This window comes from Pan troglodytes, chromosome 14 (genome assembly GCF_028858775.2).
Source record: "Pan troglodytes isolate AG18354 chromosome 14, NHGRI_mPanTro3-v2.0_pri, whole genome shotgun sequence".
Taxonomy (NCBI): domain Eukaryota; kingdom Metazoa; phylum Chordata; class Mammalia; order Primates; family Hominidae; genus Pan; species Pan troglodytes.
In genome coordinates, this window is record NC_072412.2 from 18,441,662 (window position 1) to 18,462,979 (window position 21,318).

A 21,318-nucleotide genomic window follows, 5' to 3' on the forward strand; every position below is an offset into this window, starting at 1 on the left:
AAAATGCTCATCATCACTGGCCATCAGAGAAATGCAAATCAAAACCACTATGAGATATCATCTCACACCAGTTAGAATGGCAATCATTAAAAAGTCAGGAAACAACAGGTGCTGGAGAGGATGTGGAGAAATAGGAACACTTTTACACTGTTGGTGGGACTGTAAACTAGTTCAACCATTGTGGAAGTCAGTGTGGCGATTCCTCAGGGATCTAGAACTAGAAATACCATTTGACCCAGCCATCCCATTACTGGGTATATACCCAAAGGACTATAAATCATGCTGCTATAAAGACACATGCACATGTATGTTTATTGCGGCATTATTCACAATAGCAAAGACTTGGAACCAAGCCAAATGTCCAACAATGATAGACTGGATTAAGAAAATGTGGCACATATACACCATGGAATACTATGCAGCCATAAAAAATGATGAGTTCATGTCCTTTGTAGGGACATGGATGAAACTGGAAACCATCATTCTCAGTAAGCTATCGCAAGAACAAAAAACCAAACACCGCATATTCTCACTCATAGGTGGGAATTGAACAATGAGATCACATGGACACAGGAAGGGGAATATCACACTCTGGGGACTGTGGTGGGGAGGGGGGAGGGGGGAGGGATAGCATTGGGAGATATACCTAATGCTAGATGACGAGTTAGTGGGTGCAGCGCACCAGCATGGCACATGTATACATATGTAACTAACCTGCACAATGTGCACATGTACCCTAAAACTTAAAGTATAATAATAAAAAAAAAGATAAAAAAAAAAAAACAATTACTTAAATACCTTTTTTTTCCCTCTCAGAGACAGGGTCTCACTCTGGCACCCAGGCTGGAGTAGAGTGGCATGATGGTAGCTCACTACAGCCTCAAACTCCCGGGCTCAAGAGATCCTCCCACCTCAGTCTCCCAAACAGCCAGGACTGACAGGCTTTTAACCTCTCAGATCTTATCACCTTACCTGTAACATTGGTATAATTAGCTCAAAGGCTCCAACAATGAAATTATCAAATAAGCACAATTAGCTAATACTTAAAAGAACTATAGACTTAAAACTACCATTTTATGCTGACTAAATTATAAATTTTTTAAAGTTTCTAATACCCAAAGTTCCCGAAATTTCACTAAAGCTTATACATCTGTACACTGCCATGATAACATCTTTGTAAGGGAAAAAAACTGTAAAAAGTACATAACTAGAGATGTCTTTATCTTTTGATCCAGGAAATTACACTCAGGAATTTTTCTTAACAAAATAAAGCCATCTACAGTCATGAAGGCATCATCTACAGTATTACTTATTACTTACTAAATCAAATAACACTTTGAAATGCTTTCCTGGCTGGGCACAGTGACTTACCAAAGTGGGAGGCTGCCTCGGCCTCTGAAAGTAATCCCAGCACTTTGGGAGGCCAAGGTGGGTGGATCACTTGAGGTCAGGAGTTTGAGACCGGCCTGGCCAACATGGCAAAACACTGTCTCTACTAAAACTACAAAAATAAGCCGGGCATGGTGGCACACGCCTGTATCCCAGCTACTCAAGGAGGATGAGGCAGAAGAATCACTTGAACCTGGGAGGCACAGGTTGCAGTGAGCAGAGATTGCGCCAACGCAGTCCAGCCTGGTTGACGAGTAAGACTGTCTCAAATTAATTAATTAATTAATTAATTAAAATGCTGTCCTAACAAATTTAATGATAAAATTACATGAAATTATATGCTATAATTTCAATGTATCATAAATACAGGTACAGAAAAAAGGAATATAAGCAAACTAAAATTTTGATTTGCTAGACTGTGAGACAGTGTTTTCTCAATTTAAAATTGCACAAGTCATGAAAACTGAATGTATAAGTTCTGATCTAACAATTCTATTTTCTAAAAATACTAGTCTCTTTATTTTTCTTTCAGTTTTTATTTTACCTCTGATCTGTCTGGATTTATGACACTGAATTAATTTTTTTTTTTTTCGAGACGGAGTCTTGCTCTGTCACCCTGGCTGGAGTGCAGTGGCATGGTCTTGGCTCACTGCAACCTCCACCTCCTGGGTTCAAGCAATTCTCCTGCCTCAGCTTCCCAAGTAGCTGGGACTACAGGCGCACGCCACCAGGCCTGGCTAATTTTTTGTATTTCCAATAGAGATGGGGTTTCACCATGTTAGCCAGGATGGTCTCGATCTCCTGTCAGCATTAATGTTCTTTAATCATAAACCACACATGTATTTAAATCCTAATATCTCAAGTAGGTTCAGGCATGACTGTTCTGTTCTTCACTTGTCTGATGTTTATCCTCTTTTGATTTCTTTAAGAAGGGCTCAGAGCAACATATTTGTTTTGTTTGGTTTGTTTTGTTTTTGTTTTTTGAGATGGAGTCTCGCTCTGTCGCCAGGCTGGAGTGCGGTGGTGCGATCTCCGCTCACTGCAACTTCCGACTCCCTGGTTCAAGCGATTCTCCTGCCTCGGCTTCCCAAGTAGCTCACACCTGTAATCCTAGCACTTTGGGAGTAATCCTAGCACTTTGGGAGTGCTCAGGGATCCACCTGAGGCAGGCGGATCACGAGGTCAGGAGTTCAAGATCAGCCTGACCAACATGGAGAAATATCGTTTCTACTACTAATACAAAAAGTAGCCAAGTGTGGTGGTGTGCACCTGTAATACCAGCTACTCAGGAGGCTGAGGCAGGAGAATCACTTCAAACGCAGAGGCAGAGGTTGCAGTAAGCCGAGATTGCACCACTGCACTCCAGCCTGGGCAACAGAGAGAGATTCCATCTCTAAATAAATAAAAGTTTAAAAAAAAATGTAATGGAGCCAGGCACAGTGGCTCATGCCTGTAATCCTGGCACTTTGGGAGGCTGAGATGGGCAGATCACTTGAGGCCTGGAGTTTGAGACCAGCCTGGCCAACATGGCAAAGCCCCGTCTCTACTAAAAATACAAAAATTAGCCAGGTATGGTGGCTCATGCCTGAGGGAGGAGAACCACTTGAACTCGGGAGCCGGAGGTTGTAGTGAGCTGAGATTGTGCCACTGAACACCAGCCTGGGCAACAGAGTGAGACTCCATCTCAAAAAAAAAAAATTTTTAATGTAATGGGATTTGAATCTAGAAAGGACTAAATAACTATCAGTAAAGTATAAATGAAACAATTATTATTATAAGGTACCCATGTGTTCAATAAGAATCAACATTTACGGCTGGGTGTGTGGTGGCTCACGCCTGTAACCCCAACACTTTGGGAGGCTGAGGCGGGCGGATCACTTGAGGTCAGGAGTTCGAGACCAGCCTGACCAACGTGGAGAAACCCCGTCTCTACTAAAATACAAAATTAGCCAGGCGTGGTGGCGCATGCCTGTAATCCCAGCTACTCAGGAGGCTGAAGCAGGAGAATCGCTTGAACCCAGGAGGTGGAGGTTGCAGTGAGCCGAGATCACGCCACTGCACTCCAGCCTGGGTGACAGAGCGAGATTCTGTCTCGAAAAAAAATCAACATTTACAAAAATTTTCTGATACATGCATATATATTCTTTGCAGCACTGCTTTTAAAAACAAACTGAAAAGAGAAATTGTTATCGAAAGAGGATGAACTAAACTAATTATACCCATATAAAAGAATATCATACAACCATTAAAAATATAAGGCGGATATTTACATATATATTCATGTAGAAAGTAAAAAAGGTACAGAAAAGGTAAACAGCTTTTTTTTTGGAGACAGAGTCTCGTTCTGTCATCCAGGCTGGAGTACAGTGGCATAATTACAGCTCACTACAGCCTCAAGCTCCCAGGCTCAAGTGATCCTCCCACCTAAGCCTTCCCAAGTAGCTGCAACTACAGACACATGCCACCATGCCCAGCTAATTTCTGTACTTTTGGTAGAGATGGGGTCTCACTGTGTTACTGAGGTTAGTCTTGAACTGCTGGACTCAAGCAATCCTCCCACCTCAGCTTCCCAAAGTGCTAGAATTACAGGCATGAGCCACTGTGCCCAGCCAGTTTGTTTTTTCGTTATGAATTTTGGGTTTTTTTGCTTACAAATACACACAAACATCTAATGACATATGCAAATTTTTTTCATTAAAGGATACAAAAGAGACTTAAAATACAGAAGAGTGATTCCTACAAAAAAGCAGAAGGTAGGTTACAGTGAGCTGAGGTTGTACCACTGCACTCCAGCTTGGGCAACAGAGAGTCTGTCTCAAAAAAGAAAAAAAAAGAAATATGAAACTGTAGAACAAATGGGAGAAAGTTGTAACTTTTTAAATTTTTAAACAAACTACAACTGAAATTTACCAATTGCAGACTTTGGATCAAATAAGTACAAGTACTTCGGCACAAGTGAACCCAGAAGCCGGGAGTAGGATGCAATAGGCAATGTGATTTTCTAATATTATAAACTAAGATATTGTTAACAGAGGCTTTAAATGAACACACACGATAAACAACAAAAAAACTCATGGGAAATAACTTTGCAAAATTACTCTACTTCAAACATCAAAATACCTTCAGGCAAAGTTTTCTAAGAGCTCAAGAAAAAACTGAAGTCTAAGGAAATGTTCTTTGCCATCAATATATCCTCAGTACCTCAGACATGTCTCCCATAACTGACATTAAAGATGTGCTAAATTAGTGAATGTTATACCACTGTTTGTAGCATCAACACAAATCTTTAGTACAGATGCTTCCACATCTAATCAACATTATTATCTAACTAGGGCACAACCGTAGGTAGGTGGGAAACAAAATGGCAGAGAAGTGCCTAGCAGGCTAAGAGAAAACAATTCATATTGAACAGAAGGGCTAGGGCAACCACAGAGCCCAGGAAACGAAATTTCAAAAATTTCCAAGATGATTCTAATGGGTAATAAAATTTCAAAACCACTGGGCTGGACAAACTCTAAGATCTCTTGGCTGGGCACGGTGGCTCATATCTGTAATCCCAGCACTATGGGAGGCCAAGGTGGGTAGATCACTCGAGGCTAGGAGTTCAAGACCAGCTTGGCCAACATGGAGAAATCCCATCTCTACTAAAAATACAAAAAAACTGGCCAGGCACGGTGGCTCATGCCTGCAATCCCAGCACTTTGGGAGGCCGAGGTGGGTGGATCACCTGAGGTCAGGAGTTCAAGAGCAGCCTGGCCAACATGGTAAAACCCCATCTCTACTAAAAATACAAAAAATTAGCCGAGTGTGGAGGCACACACTTGTAATCCCACCCACTTAGGAGGCTGAGGCAGGAGGATCACTTGAACCCCGGAGGTGGAGGTTGCAGTGAGCTAAGATCACACCAGTGTACTCCAGTCTGGGCGACAGAGTGAGATTTTGTCCAAAAAAAAAAAAAGTCTCTCTTCCAGCTCTAACAACTAATGCATGATTCAGTACCTTTATCTCAAATAACAACTTGCAAATTTTCCACAAAATAAAAGACAGTTTATCTTTTTTTTTTTTTTTTTTTTTTGAAATGGAGTCTCGCTCTCTCGCCCAGGCTGGAGTTCAGTGGCGTGATCTTGGCTCACTGCAACCTCCACCTCCTGGGTTCTAGTACTTCTCTGCCTCAGCCTCCCGAGTAGCTGGTATTACAGGCACCTGCCACCACAGCCAGCTAATGACAGTTTATCTTTAAATCTACTATAAGATATAAATGAGTTCAATTTTGTTAGAAGAGTGAACTTATAGAACTACCAAGCTTAGGGTCCAAATTAAACCAAAACACCTAACTAGTTTCTATGGTTTGCTGGGTTTGATTTTGTTTTAACGTATGTGGCATCAGCACAGTTACTCAATGACTTGATCATAATTGCTCAATAAACATTTACTGAATAGTGATGTACGAAATACTAGAACACACATACCAAAAAAACCTACACTTCATTCTAAAGTAAGTGAGAATTTACCCAAAAGGATTTAGAGAAGAATGATCAAATTTTCACCTGCTAAGAAAAATACTGAATCTAGTACACAGAACGGTTTAAAGAAAGCCAAGATTAGATGGCAGAAATGTTCAGCAGGAATGCTGCTGCAGAAACTCAGGCAGGCAGCTGTGGTATCTTGATCTCTGGGGACAGCCAAGAGAAGGTAAATACAAAAAAATTAGCCGGGCATTGTGGTGTGTGCCTGTAATCCCAGCTACTTAGGAGACTGAGGCAGGAGAATTGCTTGAGCCCAGGAGGCAGAGGTTGCAGTGAAACGATATCACACCATTACACTCCAGCCTGGGCAACAGAGCAAGACTCCACCTCAAAAAAAAAATACACACACACACACACACACACACACACATATGTGTATATATATATGTATATATTCTTGCCAATTACTAACTTTCCCTAAATCCCCATATGAGTCTCCCATGAATCTTTTTCTTCTCTACAAGATTATCCATCTGTACTCTTTCAAACATGTAATAATAATCTTAAATAGCCAGCATTTGTCCAAATTCTTCTTCTCATCAAATAAAAATTCCTGTATGTGCCATGTCTACCTACCAAAATTCACCCACTATGTTTCTGTTTGCCAAGAGAATCATGTATTTGGTACTGGCACAATTTAATATCCTCAAATTACCTCCAACAATACTACTTGCATAAGTAAAACTAATTTTTTTTTTTCAGACAGAGTTTCGCTCTTGTTGCCCAGGCTGGAGTGCAATGACACGATCTCAGCTCGCCGCAACCTCCACCTCCCAGGTTCAAGAGATTCTGCTGCCTCAGCCTCCAACTAGCTGGGATTACAGGTGCACACCGCCATGCCTGGCTAATTTTGTATTTTTAGTAGAGATGGGGTTTCCCCATGTTGGTCAGGCTTGTCTCGAACTCCCGAGCTCAGGTGATCCACCTGCCTTGGCCTCCCAAAGTGCCGGGATTATGGACATGAGCCACCATGCCCGGCAAGTAAAACTAACTTTTAATAAGTTGTGTTTTTTTTTAAGGTAAGTTATCTGGGAAAAGGGAGATTTTCACACCTAATATGTTGGGTTCCAACTTTGTCTCTAAACTCCTAAATGGCACTTTACACAGGAGTACGTGAATGGTACATACACTTAAGGAAAAAAAAAATCATACCACATGTACATGAAAATCCATGTTTACCTTGCCTCATTAGCATTAATTGGTGTTCATGCCTAGCTGCTTCCATTTCTGCCTCCAGTTTCTCTTTGGCTTCTCTGATGTTTCTATCAACCTGCTCACGCTGCTGCTTTTCCATTTCTTCAAGAGCCTTCCATCGAGATGCATACTCAAATTCAAATGTCCCAGGTTGAGCAAAACGTGGTGGTTGTTCTCTTTCCCTAAATTAACATTAAAACATACAGAAATGTATGCTTAAAAGGTAAAACAACAACAAATGAGAACAACAAGCACTTACAATGTCCAAGACACCGTGTGAGACACCGTGTCTACATGAATTACCTCGTGACAATATTGTGATTACAGGCCTGAGTTTAAGAACTGCCCAAGAATGTTCAACTAATAATGGAACAATAATTCAAACTTACACAATCTGATGCTACAACCTGCATTCTCCTAATTATTACCTGCAAAATTTCTGCTTTGGGAGGTTTCATTTTCTGGTTTTCAGTCAATGAAATATTTTACAAAGGAAAGTCTGGAACATATGAATTAACTGTCTGGATCAGATGTTTTCACTAGTAAAACCAGCTAGATTTTATTGAGTGTTATGTGCCAATTAATTGGGTAGGCCCCAAAAATCAAGGCCTAACTTACTACCATTGTAGTTAATTATTTAATACCTCTTTCCCTTGATAGACTATAAACTCAATTGACAACATCAAATGTGGCTGTTAAATGCTGTACCTCAAGTACCTAGAGTGCAGTATATACATTTAATATATATTTCTTGAATGAATAAATTAGTAAACAAATTACCAAATAAAAGGCTATGAATGTATTTGAAAGTCTTCATTTTTTTCATATATACATATATGTGTATATGTAAATATTTATTTTAGAGACATATAAAAAATATGACTGATCTCAAACTCCTGGCCTTAAGTAATCTTCATTCTTCAGCCTCCAAAAGTGCCAAAACTACAGGTGCAAGACACCACACCTGGTCCCCAATCAATTTTTTTTTTCACTTTTAACAATTTTTGTTGTTGTTGCTTTGGGTTTTTCGAGACAGGGTCTTGCTCAGTTTCCCAGGCTGGAGTGTAGTGGCACAGTTAAGACTCACTGCCAAGACCAGGCATGGTGGCTCACGCTTGTAATCTCAGCACTTTGGGCAGCCGAGGTGGGCAGATCACAAGGTCAGGAGTTCAAGACCAGCCTGTCCAACATGGCGAAACCCCATCTCTACTAAAAATACAAAAACTAGCTGGGAGTGGTGGCAGGCACCTGTAATCCCAGCTACTCAGGAGGCTAAGGCAGGAGAATCGCTTGAACCTGGGAGGCAGAGGTTGCAGTGAGCCGAGATCCTGCCATTGCACTCCAGCCTGGGCAACAAGAGTAAGACACTGTCTCAAAAAAAAAAAAAAGAAAGAAAAAAAAAAGGCTCACTGCCGAATCAACCTCCCAGGCTTAAGCAATCCTACCACCTGAGGCTGCAGAGCACCTAAGACTACAGGGGCATGCCACCATGACTGGCTAATTTTTGTATTTTTTGTAGAGATGAGGTACCAGTATGTTGCCCAGGCTGGTCTCAAACTCCTGGAAGCAATGCTTCTGCCTCCCAAAGTGCTGGGATTACAGGTGGGAACCACCACACCCAGCCAACTTTCAAGAAATTTTTGCATAAATATGTTCAATTAGTCTCGCCTATAACAGCCTGTATTTAAAAGTACTCATGGGAAAACAATTCCCACTCCATGAATAAAAGCATAGATACCTTGCTATAAATGTAAATTTTAACTTTTATTTTGGGGTAGGGAGGTGAGGAGGGGTGGGTATGACAAATCTAGGAGAGAAGAAGGCTGTCACAGAGGGAAAGATGTAATAACAAGAGAGGGAAAGATATTCAGAAGCATGTGAAGAAAAATCAAAGACAGCCATGATCCTAGGGACTCTATATCTGAAAACCCTACCTGGATTTTTCTCTGTTTAAAGCACTGACTGGAAAGTGGGAAAGATTGGGAGAATCTACCAACCACTAATTTTCCTAAAAGAATTGTTTACTAGTCAGCAGTTCCGAAGTCAAAGACTGACTATATTTTTAAATTATTTGTTTTCTCCCACAGGAAAAAAACATTGAAATAACATGATTTTTTGAACTTGCAAGTGAATTTGAATCTTGGCTCTTTTGCTTTGTGAACATTTTCTTTTTTCTTTTGCTTTTTTTTTTTTTTTTTTTTTTTTGAGACAGAGTTTCATTCTTGTCGCCCAGGCTGGAATGCAATGACGCGATCTCGATTCACTGCAACCTCCGCCTCCCGGGTTCAAGCGATTCTCCTGCCTCAGCCTCCCAAGTAGCTAGGGTTACAGGCACCTACCACCACACCCAGCTAATTTTTTGTATTTTTAGTAGAGACGGAGTTTCACCATGTTAGCCAGGCTGGTCTCCAACTCCCGATCTCAGGTGATCCACCCACTTTGGCCTCCCAAAGTGCAGGGATTACAGGTGTGAGGCACTGCACCTGGCCCTGTAAGCATTTTCTTCTGGGAATAAATCTTTAGTAATAAAAGTGGGAATATAACTAACTCTTTTTTGGGGGGCGGGGTGGGGGGCGGGGGACAGAGTCTTGCTCTGCTGCCCAGACTGGAGTGCAGTGGCGCTGTGTTGGCTCCAGCTCCCGGGTTCAAGCAATACTCCTGCCTCAGCCTCCTGAGTAGCTGGGATTACAGGTGCGTGCCACTGCATCCGGCTAATTTTTATAGTTTTAGTAGAGATGGGGTTTCACTCTGTTGGCTGGGGTGGTCTTGAACTCCTGACCTCGGGTGATCTACCCACCTCGGCTTCCCAAAGTGCTGGGATTACAGACGTAAGTCACCGCGCCCAGCCATAACTAGCTCTTATTAAGGTTTGCTGAGATAATTAACTATATAAACAAATGTTGTCTATAAAGTCTATTCTTGTAACAACCTCGTACTTCTAGTTCTCTAACTCCCAAATCCAAACGTATGCTCTATTTCAAATTTGTAATGGTGACCTATAACAAGGAAAAAGTTAAGTGAAGAGGAAATCACAGGAACCCTTCAAACAATGGCATTGTGGCCAGGTGCAGTGCCTCACACCTGTAAACCCAACACTTTGAGAGGCCAATGCGGGCAGATTGCTTGAGCCCAGGAGTTCAAGACCACACTGAGCAGCATGATGATAACTTATAAAAAAAATTTAAAAATTAGACGGGCATGGTGGCCCACATCTGTAGTCCCAGCTGCTTGGGGAGTGCTGAGGTGGATCACTTGAGACCAGGAGGTAGAGGCTGCAGTGAGCCATGACCATGCCATTGCACTGCAGTCTGGGCAACAGAGCCAGACCCTGTTTCAAAAAAAAAAAAAAAAAAGCGAGAAATAGCATTGTAAAGGAAATAAGAATAGATATTAATTAGGCCGAGTGTGGTGGCTCATGCCTGACTTTGGGAGGCTGAGGCAGGTGACAAGGTCAGGAGTTCCAGACCAACCTGGCCAACATAGTGAAACCCTGTCTCTACTAAAAATACAAACATTAGCTGGGCATGGTTGCGTGCGCCTGTAGTTCCAGCTACTTGGGAGGCTGAGGCAGGAGAATCATTTGAACCTGGGAGGCAGAGGTGGTGAGCCAAGATGGTGCCACTGCACTCCAGCCTGGGCAACAAGAGCGAAACTCCATCAAAAAAAAAAAAAGATAGATATGAATTACAATCAATGCTAATGCTAATGCTTCCTCCCTGAAATACTCTCCTCCGTTGCTTCCAGGACACAGTCTGATGGTTCTTCCCCCTATTCCAATGAATGAATGCTCCCTTCTCAGTCGTTATTGATTCCTTCTGATCTTCCCAATCTCTACACACTAAAGAACTCCAAGGTTCAAGGTTTGGCCCTTTGACTTTAAAATATCATGTTCATAAATCCAGCCAGGACAGTTGCTCTAAATCTAGGTATAAATCCAACTACCTGCTTGACTACACTGCTAGCACCTAGAACAGTGGCTAACACAAAGGCACTCCAAGTTTTATTTATGTAATAAACAAGTGAACCAGGTGCAGTGGCTCACACCTGTAATCCCAGCACCTTGGGAGGCTGAGGCGGGTGGATCATCTGAGGTCAGGAGTTCAAGACCAGCCTGGCCAATATGGTAAAACCTCATCTCTGTGACAGACCATATGTTAGGCCATAGTAAAGGGCTCTACAAATTTTAAAACCTCAAAATCATATACAGTATCTTCTCAGACCACAAGAGAATTATAGATATCAATAACAAGAGCAACTTTATAAACTGTACAGTTACATGGAAATTAAACATGCTTATGAATGAATACTGGGTCAATGAAGAAATTAAGAAGAAAATAAAAAAAGTCTTCAATGAAAGCAAATAAAAATGAAACACAAAATACCAAAACCTATGGGATACAGCAAGAGCAGTGTTAAGAGGAAAATTTATATCAACAAACACCTATATCAAAAGGCTAAAAAGCTTTCAAATAAACAACCTAATGATTCACCTAAAGAAACTAGAAAAGCCTCATGCCTGTAATCCCAGCACTTTCGGAGGCCGAGATGGGTGGATCAGCTGAGGTCGGGAGTACGAGACCAGCCTGACCAACATGGAGAAACCCTGTCTCTACTAAAAATACAAAATTAGCCAGGCGTGGTGGTACATGCCTGTAATCCCAGCTACTTGGGAGGCTGAGGCAGGAGAATCGCTTGAACACAGGAGGCAGAAGTTGCAGTGAGCCGAGATCGTGCCATTGTACTCCAGCCTGGGCAACAAGAGCGAAACTCTGTCTCAAAAAAAAAAAAAAAAAAAAAAAAAGAAGAAGAAGAAGAAGAAAAGCAAGAACAAAGCGAACTCAAAATTTGTAGAAGGAAAGACATAGTAAAGAGCAGAACAGAATGAAATAGAGGCGAACAAAAAATACAAAGCATCAACCAAATGAATGGTTTTTCAAAAGATAAAGAAAACTAGTAAACTGCTACTTATACTAAATAAGAAAAACAGAAAAGAGACCCAAGTAAATAAAACCAGAAACAAAACAGGAGATTTTGCAACTGATACCATAGAAATAGAAATGATTATTAGAGACATTTATGAAAAACTATATGACAACAAATTGGAAAACCTAGAGGAAACTGATAAATTCCTGGACACATTAACTTACAGGATTTGACAAGGAAAATCTAGAAGACCTGATCAGAGGAATCACAGGTAATGAGATTGAACCAGTAATAAGAAGTTCACAATAAAGTCCCAAACCAGATTATCTTTACTGCCAAATTCTACTAATTCTTTACATTAAAACTAATACCAATTCTTCTCAAATGATTCCAAAATCTTCCTAGTTTATTCTATAAGGTCAGTTTTACCCTGACACTAAGACTAGACAAGAACACATCAAAAAAAAAAAAAAAAAGAAAGAAAGAAAGAAAGAAAGAAAACTACCGGCCAATATCCCTGGTGAATATAGATGCAAAAACCCTCCACAAAATAATAGCAAACTGAATCCAATAACACAAAAAAATTAATACACCATGATAAGTTGGGACTTCTTCCTGGGATGTAAGGATGGCTCAATATATTCAAATCAATACATCTGCTAAATCTCATTAACAGAATAAAGGGAAAAACACATAGAAGTATCTCCACAAATGCAGAAAAGCATTTGATAAGATTCAACATACTTTCATCAGAAAAACTCTCACAAATCAGGCATACAAGGAACAACCTTCAACATAATAAAGGTCACGTATGACAAAGCCACAGCTTACATCATACTGAATAGAGAAAAGCTGAAAGCCTTTCTTCTTAGAACTGGAACAAGACAAGGATACCCACTTTCACCATTCATATGCAACACAGTACTAGAAGTCCTAGCCAGAGCAAGTAGGCGAGAGAAAGAAATAAAGGGCATCCACATTGGAAAAAAAGGAAGTCAAATGGTCCCTCTTCGTAGGTGACCTCATCTCACAGAAAAATAAACCTAAAGATGCTACCAAAAAAGACTTCGGACAGACACACAAATTAGCAAAGTTGCAGAATACCAAATCAGCATACAAAAATCAATCGTGTTTCTATACACCAATAATGAACTAGCTGAACAACTATCAAGAAAGCACTCTCACTTAAAATAGCAACAAAAAGATCAAATATCTAGTAATAAATTTAACCAAGGAGAAGAAAGACCTCTACGGGGAACACTAAACAATACTAATAAAAGAAATTAGAAAAGATACAAACAAATGGACAGACATCCCATGGTCGTGAATTGGAAGAAATCATACTGTTAAAATAACCATACTACCCAAAGCAATCTATAGATTCAATGCAATCCTTATCAGAATAATGTTGTTTTTCTCATAAATGCAAAAAACAATCCTAAAATTTGTATGGAACCTAAAAATGATTCCGAATAGCCAAACCACTCCTGAGCAAAAAGAAAGAAGCTGAAGAAATCACATTACCTGACTTCAAAATACGTTAAGAGGCAATATACTCAAAACAACATAGTGTTGATATGAAAAGAAATACACCAGTGAAACAGAACTGAAAACTGAGAAATAAATCCAGGTATTTACAGCCAACTGATTTTAAACAAAGGCACCGAGAAGATACACTGGGGAAAGAACACCATTTTCAATAAATGGTGCTGGGAAAACTGGATATCCATAGGCAGAATAATGAAACTGGGTCCTTACCTCTCACCATATACAAAATGTACTCCAAATGGGTGCATTCAACATAATAAAATTACTAGAAGAAAACTCAGGATAAATGCTTCAGAACATTGGTCTAGACAATGATTTTATGGCTAAGACTTCGAAAGCACAGGCAAAAACCCCCAAATAGACCATTGAGACTACGGTGGAATAAAAACCTGCAAACAAAGAAAACAACCGACAGAGCGAAGAGGCAATCTGAAGAACAGGTATAAGTATTTTCGAATGAGTCATCCAACAAGGGACTAACTAACATCCAGGATATACAAGAATCTCAAACAGCAGTAAAAAACAAATAATCTAATTAAAGATTAAATCAAGGATCTGAAGAGACATTTGTCAAAAGAACATGTACAAATGGCTAACAAATGGGTGAAAAAATATCCAACATCACTAATTATCAGGGAAATGCAAATCAAAACCACTATGTGATACCATCTCACATGTGTCAGAATGGCTATCACTGAAAAGTAAAAAATAACAGATTCTGGTGAGGCTAAAGAAAAAAAGGGAATGCTTTGACACTACTTGTGAGAATGTAAGTTAGTTCAGCCACAATGAAAAGCAGTTTGGTGATTTCTCAAAGAACTTAGAACTACCATTTGACCCAGCAATCTCATTATTGGGTATATACCCAAAAGAAAATAAATTGTTCTACCATAAAGACACACGTATGTGTTTGTTCCTTGCAACACTATTCACAATAGCAAAGACATAAAATCAATCTAAATGCCCATCAATGACAGAGTGGATAAAGAAAATGTGATACACATACACCATGGAATCCTTTGCAGCCATTATAAAGAATGAGATAATACTCTTCACAGCAACATGGATGGAGATGGAGGCCATTATTCTAAGTGAACACACACAGGAGCAGAAAACCAAACATCACATGTTCTCACTTCTAAGTAGGAGCTAAACACTGAGTACACGTGGACAAAAAGAAAGGAACGATAGACACCAGGGCCTACTTGAGGCTGGAGGGTAAGATGAGGATAAGGATTGAAAACCTACCTATCAAATTCTATGCTTATTACCTAGGTGACAAAATAATCTGTACATCAAACCCCTGCAACACAGAAGTTATCTGTAGAACCAACCTGCACATGGACCACTGAAAGGAAAATAAAAGATAAAAGATTATATTTTAAAAAGAGTCCCCAGGAACCTAGCTCCCCAGGTACATTTTATCCAGGTGGTCTTCAGGTCTGTCTGTAGGTTTGTGTAGATTTGGCTACAAATGGCCAGAACAGGCTTACTCAAGACCGGGTAGACATCAGCATCTGGGCCCATTTTTCTGACCCTCCAAAAGGCCCCAATAACCCTCAGTGCACATCTCCATGGCCTGGCTGTCCTACCTTCCCAGTATCAGGTTCTGTCTCCCACACTTGCAATGTCCCCAACATATCCTGAGACCAATGTCACCAACATATCCTGAGACCAAGCCTTGCTGCCTCTCCATTGTCTGCCCCATCATAGGTGTCCAATAGAAAACCACCTCTCCTGACTTACAGGTTCAGGATAGGTGGACAGCTTTCCCACCAAGGAATGTTAGTCCTTTGGCTTTGTCTGTTTGAAATTGCTGGCCTGCTCTTTGCCAGGGGAATACGGTCCCATAGAACTTGCCAGGAAGAACTCCAGCGGCCTTTTGTTGTCACTTCAGTTACAGGAGAGGACCCAGTTACAGGAGAGGACCCAAAGGCCGGCCAGAAAGCTTGCAGAGCTTCAGGCCTTTGGCCAGATGTTTGGCCTGTGGCCTCAGGGCTCTTTGTATGTCTAAGGCTTTCATGTGCACAATACACATCCATCGTGCTGAAGCCACCCCACCACACAAGGTAGGCACTAGTTTTCACACTAGGATCATCCATCCACCTGGGTAGGCAGTGTCCAACAGTCTGTTTTAGACATGGGGTTCATGCATTTATTTAATTTTATCTCATTTTATGTATTCTTTTGCCTGTCATCTTCTTTGGAGTCCAGAAGTGTTCATCAAGCCAGCTTCCCTTTTTCCCATGCTTCTCGTTCTTATCAAGGAGACCACAGGGAAAATATTTTTTACAGTATGTTTTTAATTCAGGCATTCTTCAGATGTGTGAATGTTTTGTTTGTTTGTTTGTTTTTTGGATTTAGTTGTGAACAGCCCGCATAGACTTGCTCAAGACTCAGTAGCCTTCAACACCTGTGACAATTTTTCTGGCCTCCAAAAGGCCCCAGTGGCCCTCACTGCAGCCCTGCGATGGCCTGGCTGTTCTTCCATACTGGGACCACATTCTGCCATCCACACTCTCAATGCCTGCAAGGACTCAGACCTAGCTTTTTTCCTCTCCACGGAAAGCCTGTTCTCCATCCACACAAACTGAAACACCTCTGTCTGCACACACCTCAGATGTTCAAAAGAAGAGTACCTGTCCTGACTGAAAGGGAGAAGTGAACGGCCTTTCCACTGTGGGATGATGGCCCTTTAAATGAGTCTGGTTAATATCTCTGGCCTGGTAGTTTTACTAATTTGTGTTTTCCTCTGATTGTAAATGCCTACTAGTTCAAGACACCATCTTTTTTTTTTTTTTTTTTTTTTTTTTTGAGACAGAGTCTCACTCTCTCGCCTAGGCTGCAGTGCAGTGGCATGATCTTGGCTCACTGCAAGCTCCGCCTCCCAAGTTCACGCAATTCTCATGCCTCAGCCTCCTGAGCAGCTGAGATCACAGGCTTGCGCCACCACACTTGGCAAATTTTTTGTATTTTTAGTAGAGACGGGGTTTCACCATGATGGCCAGGCTGGTCTGGAACTCCTGACCTCAAGTGATCGACCTGTCTTGGCCTCCCAAAGTGTTGGGATTACAGGCATGAGCCACCGTGCTGGGCCCATCCCCATCTTAATGAATGCCATGGAGAGCAGATCTTTGCTTTCTTTATATCATGGTCACTTCTCTCTGACATATTGCAAACAATGTAAAGTCAAGGGAGTTTAGACATCACCTATTTCCATGGCTGTGAAAACTAAAAGAGACACCAGTCATTTCAAGCCTTCTGTGCCCAGAATGCAGGGCTGTTCCAGGTGTTCTGGGCCACTGAGCTCCCTGAGGAAGAAGCTGCATCCGGCCAACAGGCTACAACCCCTCTGGACCAGTCTTGCAAAGGGAGGGATGCCCAGCTGCCATGCCAGCACAGGAACTCATACCATAGTCTTCTCAGTGTTCTGAGAGTGGGGGCTCCTCCCGTGCTTGAGCTCAGGCCACAGACCTCAGCCCAATACCCCTACACAGTGTGCTTGACTCCTGGGGCACTGAGACAAAGCCTGCAGTTTTGTGTTTGGCCCCTTGGGGTTGAACAGTGACCATCCAAGGGTCCAAACTGCTCCCAGGCCTTTGGTAAAATGCTCAGGCTGGGCAGTGGAGGCTGTGCTGTGGGGTGAGGATGTGGAGAAAACAGAATCCTCATACAGTTAGTGGAAATGTAAATGAGTACAATCACCATGGATAATAGTGTGGAGGTTCCTAAAAAAGCCCTAAGCCTAGAACTACCATATGATCCAGCAATCACACTGCTAGGTATATACCCCAAAGAAAGGAAATCAGTATATCAAAGAGATATGTGCACATTTATGTTTATTGCAGCATTATTCACAATAGCTAAGATGTGGAAGCAATCTAGGTGCCCATCGACAGACGAATGGATTTTTGAAATGTGGCGCACATACACAACGAACTACTATTCAGCCATAAGAAGAATCAGATTCTGTGATTTGCAACAATACAGATGGAACTGAAGACCATTATGTTAAATGAAATAAGCCAGGCACAGAAAGACAGACTTATCATGTTCTCATTCATTTGTGACAGCTAAAAATTAAAACACTTGTACTCGTGGAGGTAGAGAGTAGAATGATGGTTATCAGAGGCTGGGAAGTGGGGAGGGGGTTGGGGAGAAGTAAGGATGGTTAATGAGTATAAAAATATAGCTACATAGAATAAGATCTGCTTTATAGCACAACAGGTAACTACAGTCAACAGTGATTTATAGTACATTTAAAAATAACTAAAAGAGTGTAATTGGAATGTTTATAACACAAAGAAATGATAAATGTTTGAGGTGATGAATTTAGCCTGATGTGATTACAATGCATTGTATGCTTCTATCAAAGCATCTCCTGTAGTCCATAAATACATACACCTACTATGTACCCACAAAAATTAAATTAAGAAAAAGAAATAGGGTACAAGAGATAGAGGTTACAAGTTAGACTACTTTGAATATACTTGTTTTACAGATTGATTTTGAAATTATGTAAATATTCCACATAATCATAAGACAAAATTAAATCTAAAAGAGTAATCGCTATGACTTGAAAGTAAAATAAACTCATACCCACTTGATGTCATAAGTCCTCACAGAGGGGCTATTCCTTGTGCTTTTATTTAAACACATAACAATTTGGAGAAAATGTCTAAACTGCTCATAGTAATTATATGTTGTAGTATTGATATTTTGAGACTCATGCATGTATTATGGATAAATCAAAATATTAGGATGATATCACTAAGACAAAAACAAAAATCTCAACAGAATTAAACTAGAAATTGATAAAACAAAGGTAGCTGGAAAATCCCCAAATACTTGGGAATTAAGGAGCACACTTCTGATAACACATGGGTGAAAGAAGAAATCTCAAGAGAAAATTTAATGAAAATGAAAACACAACTTTTCAAAAATTGTAGGAAGTAGAAAAAGCAGTACCTCATGAGAAATGTAGAGCAGGGAATGCATATATTAAAGAAGAAAGTTTTAACACCAATAATCTAAACTTCCACAGCACAAAAAGGGAAAAGAAGAGCAAATAAAATTTAAAGCAAGCAGAAGAAAAGAAATAATTAAATTTAGAAGAGACTCATTACAATTCAAAATAGGAAATCAAGAGAGAAAACAAAAGCTAGTTATTTGAAAAGGTCAAAAAAACCAATAAGCTAACTTAGAAAAAAAGAGAGAGGACACAGATTACTATTGTCAGAAATGAAACATCACTACATCACTCGTTCACCTCCTCCATGGACACTAGGGTCGGTTTCTGGAGATTCATTTCCCCGGCTTCATACTGGGGCAGAATTTCACCAATAGGCCTGGCTAGATATTCTGGGGGCCTCTCTAACCTTTGTGGGCATACATCTTCTCTGGTCTTGTGCATGTAATTTTCCAGTTCCAGAGGTTTGCCACATTTTCAGAATCTCATAATCTCTTGCTCCTTCTGGTATCTGCCTGCACACAGGCTCTCTGGTACTGCAACAAGATACTGAACTCTCTGTTCTCCATGGCCACCAGTTATTCAAAGTAGGTGGATTTTCTGTCAGCACTCCACGTCATACAACACACAATCCAGTCCCTCAGGTAGCCCCTGAAAAGTCAGAATGTTACCCTTAGATTCCCTTCTTAACTTCTATTCCTGAGGGAGAAGCCAAGAGTTGAACATGTTCTCCTGATCAAACCAAACTATGCCCACTTGAGGAAAGGGCTATATCACGGGTAAAATGCAACATCTTTTCTCATCCATTCGAATGCAGCTGTTCTTGGTTTTGCACTGGCCTGGGTTACTGCTGGTTTCTGGAGCCTCCTAAAGTCTTGCAGGTTGCAGTCAAGATGTCAGCCAGGGCTACAGTCATCTCGCAGGTGGAGGGTTCACTTCCAAGATGACTCAGTCATGTGCTTTTGGCTGAAGGCCTGTCAGTTCCTTGCCACATGTATCTCCCTGCAAAGCTGCCTGAAAGTCTGTACCGCATAGCAGCTGGCTTTTGCTAGAGCTGTTGATCAGAGAGAGGGAGAGAGAGTTAAAGAGGTGGAGGAGGAGGAAGAGGAGGAAACAATGGTGCCTTTTATTAACTAGCTTTCTTCTTTTATTTTCTTTCACCATCATGTTCATCTCTGATATTGTCTAGTCTTCCAACATACACATTGTCACATCCACATCCACTTTCTCTGTTCATTAGAAATGTGCTCATAAGTCTAGCCCATATTCAAGGGGAGAAGTATTAGGCTTTACCTCTCAAAGGGGAAAAAAGTGAAATAATTTTAACATATTTAATAATACATTTTAACATCACCACAAATATAAAACTTTAGTCATAAACACATTTCAATTTTTTCCTATTCTTATGCATTATCAAATGATTTATATATTCGCAGAATGTCCAAACGTTTGGCTGATTTTTAATACATACTTGTTTTGTTATCTTAACATCAATAAGGTAATCTAAAGTGTGTACTTGTAAATTATCATCTAGGCAATCCTTGGATTCCTGTCTTCTTTCGAGTTTTCTCTGTGACTGAAGAAAACAAGAGTTAGTTGTTTTAAATAAAGGTGGTAATTAACAGAAATAATTAAGACTATAGTTGTATACTAATTACAAAACTTTAATATGTAAACAGTCAAAGGTAATGGTAAAAGAAGATGGTTTACTAAAGGGAGTAATTTAAACATAACAATGTATTTTTATTTAAATTCAGGTAAGATGAATCATATCTTAAAATTAAAATCCAACTTTTAAATTCATTATCCACTTACATTCTTATGAGTTTATACATGTCTGAACATATATAATTGTCTACTAAAATAAATTTTGTAATTTCTATGTAGATGAATAAGAAATATGGAAAACTCAATGTTAGTGATTTTATTCATTTCTAATAGTCTGATTTATAAAACCTTAACTAAAAATTATTATATGGAGTATATATAAAATGAGTAGATGTAGACTTGGGGTTTTCTTTTGTATTGTGACCAAACTATTATGTGCTCAGATAAAAGAGATACCCATTTAACAACAAAATAGTATGGCAACTCTGTTGACTTCTGATAAACTCTTAAATGGCTTTGAAAAATATGTTTTTTACTTTCTAAAATGAGTAAAGATCATTGCTACTGATTATTTTGAAATATTACTCATAATAACTGCATTTTGTTTATGCAGCTATGACTTACATCATGACTGCCCCACCTAACAATTATTCTTAACTTTGTGTTTCCTGTATTTGGCCCTAAATTTTCAAAAGTAAAATCACCCAAATGTCTTTTATGCTTATAATATCATTGGATTTGCTGAAATGACCACTGGGTGGCACAAAATTTTGCTCTTTTGCCTTATAAATAGAATGAATAAGAAAATAATTAGATGTGTTTTGGCATTTTCCAAATTTAATAAGTTTAAAATTATCATAAACACTCTTCTTTTTACTTTTAAAAATTTAAGATGTATCCTAAAAAGGAACATCAAGCTTAATCCATTTTATTCCTGAGTTCTACCAGAGTTCAAGAAAGAAATCATACGTTACTTTAATTTTAAGAATACAGAAAAAGATGAAGCATTTTTAAACTCATGCGAAAAGACTAACATGACCATGACTGCAGATAAAGTAAGTATTCAAAATATCAATAGCTTTCCTTACTTTGCCATAACAAATCACAAAAGAAGATTACAATCACAATAGGAAAAAGTAGTTATTAAATTTATAGAAATGG

General features: G+C 39.9%; 1 long non-coding RNA gene across 1 annotated transcript in view; it reads right to left on the reverse strand.

Annotated features, from left to right (window-relative positions):
* Positions 1-21,016, reverse strand: part of LOC134808185 (uncharacterized) — a 46,083-nt gene extending 25,067 nt beyond the window's left edge. Inside the window, exons 1-2 of the long non-coding RNA XR_010150603.1 lie at positions 18,959-21,016; positions 7,095-7,291 (exon numbers count right to left, since the gene is read on the reverse strand). This is a non-coding gene — a long non-coding RNA (uncharacterized LOC134808185). The remainder of the gene's footprint in view (positions 1-7,094; positions 7,292-18,958) is intronic.
* Between the last annotated feature and the right edge of the window lie 302 nt (positions 21,017-21,318).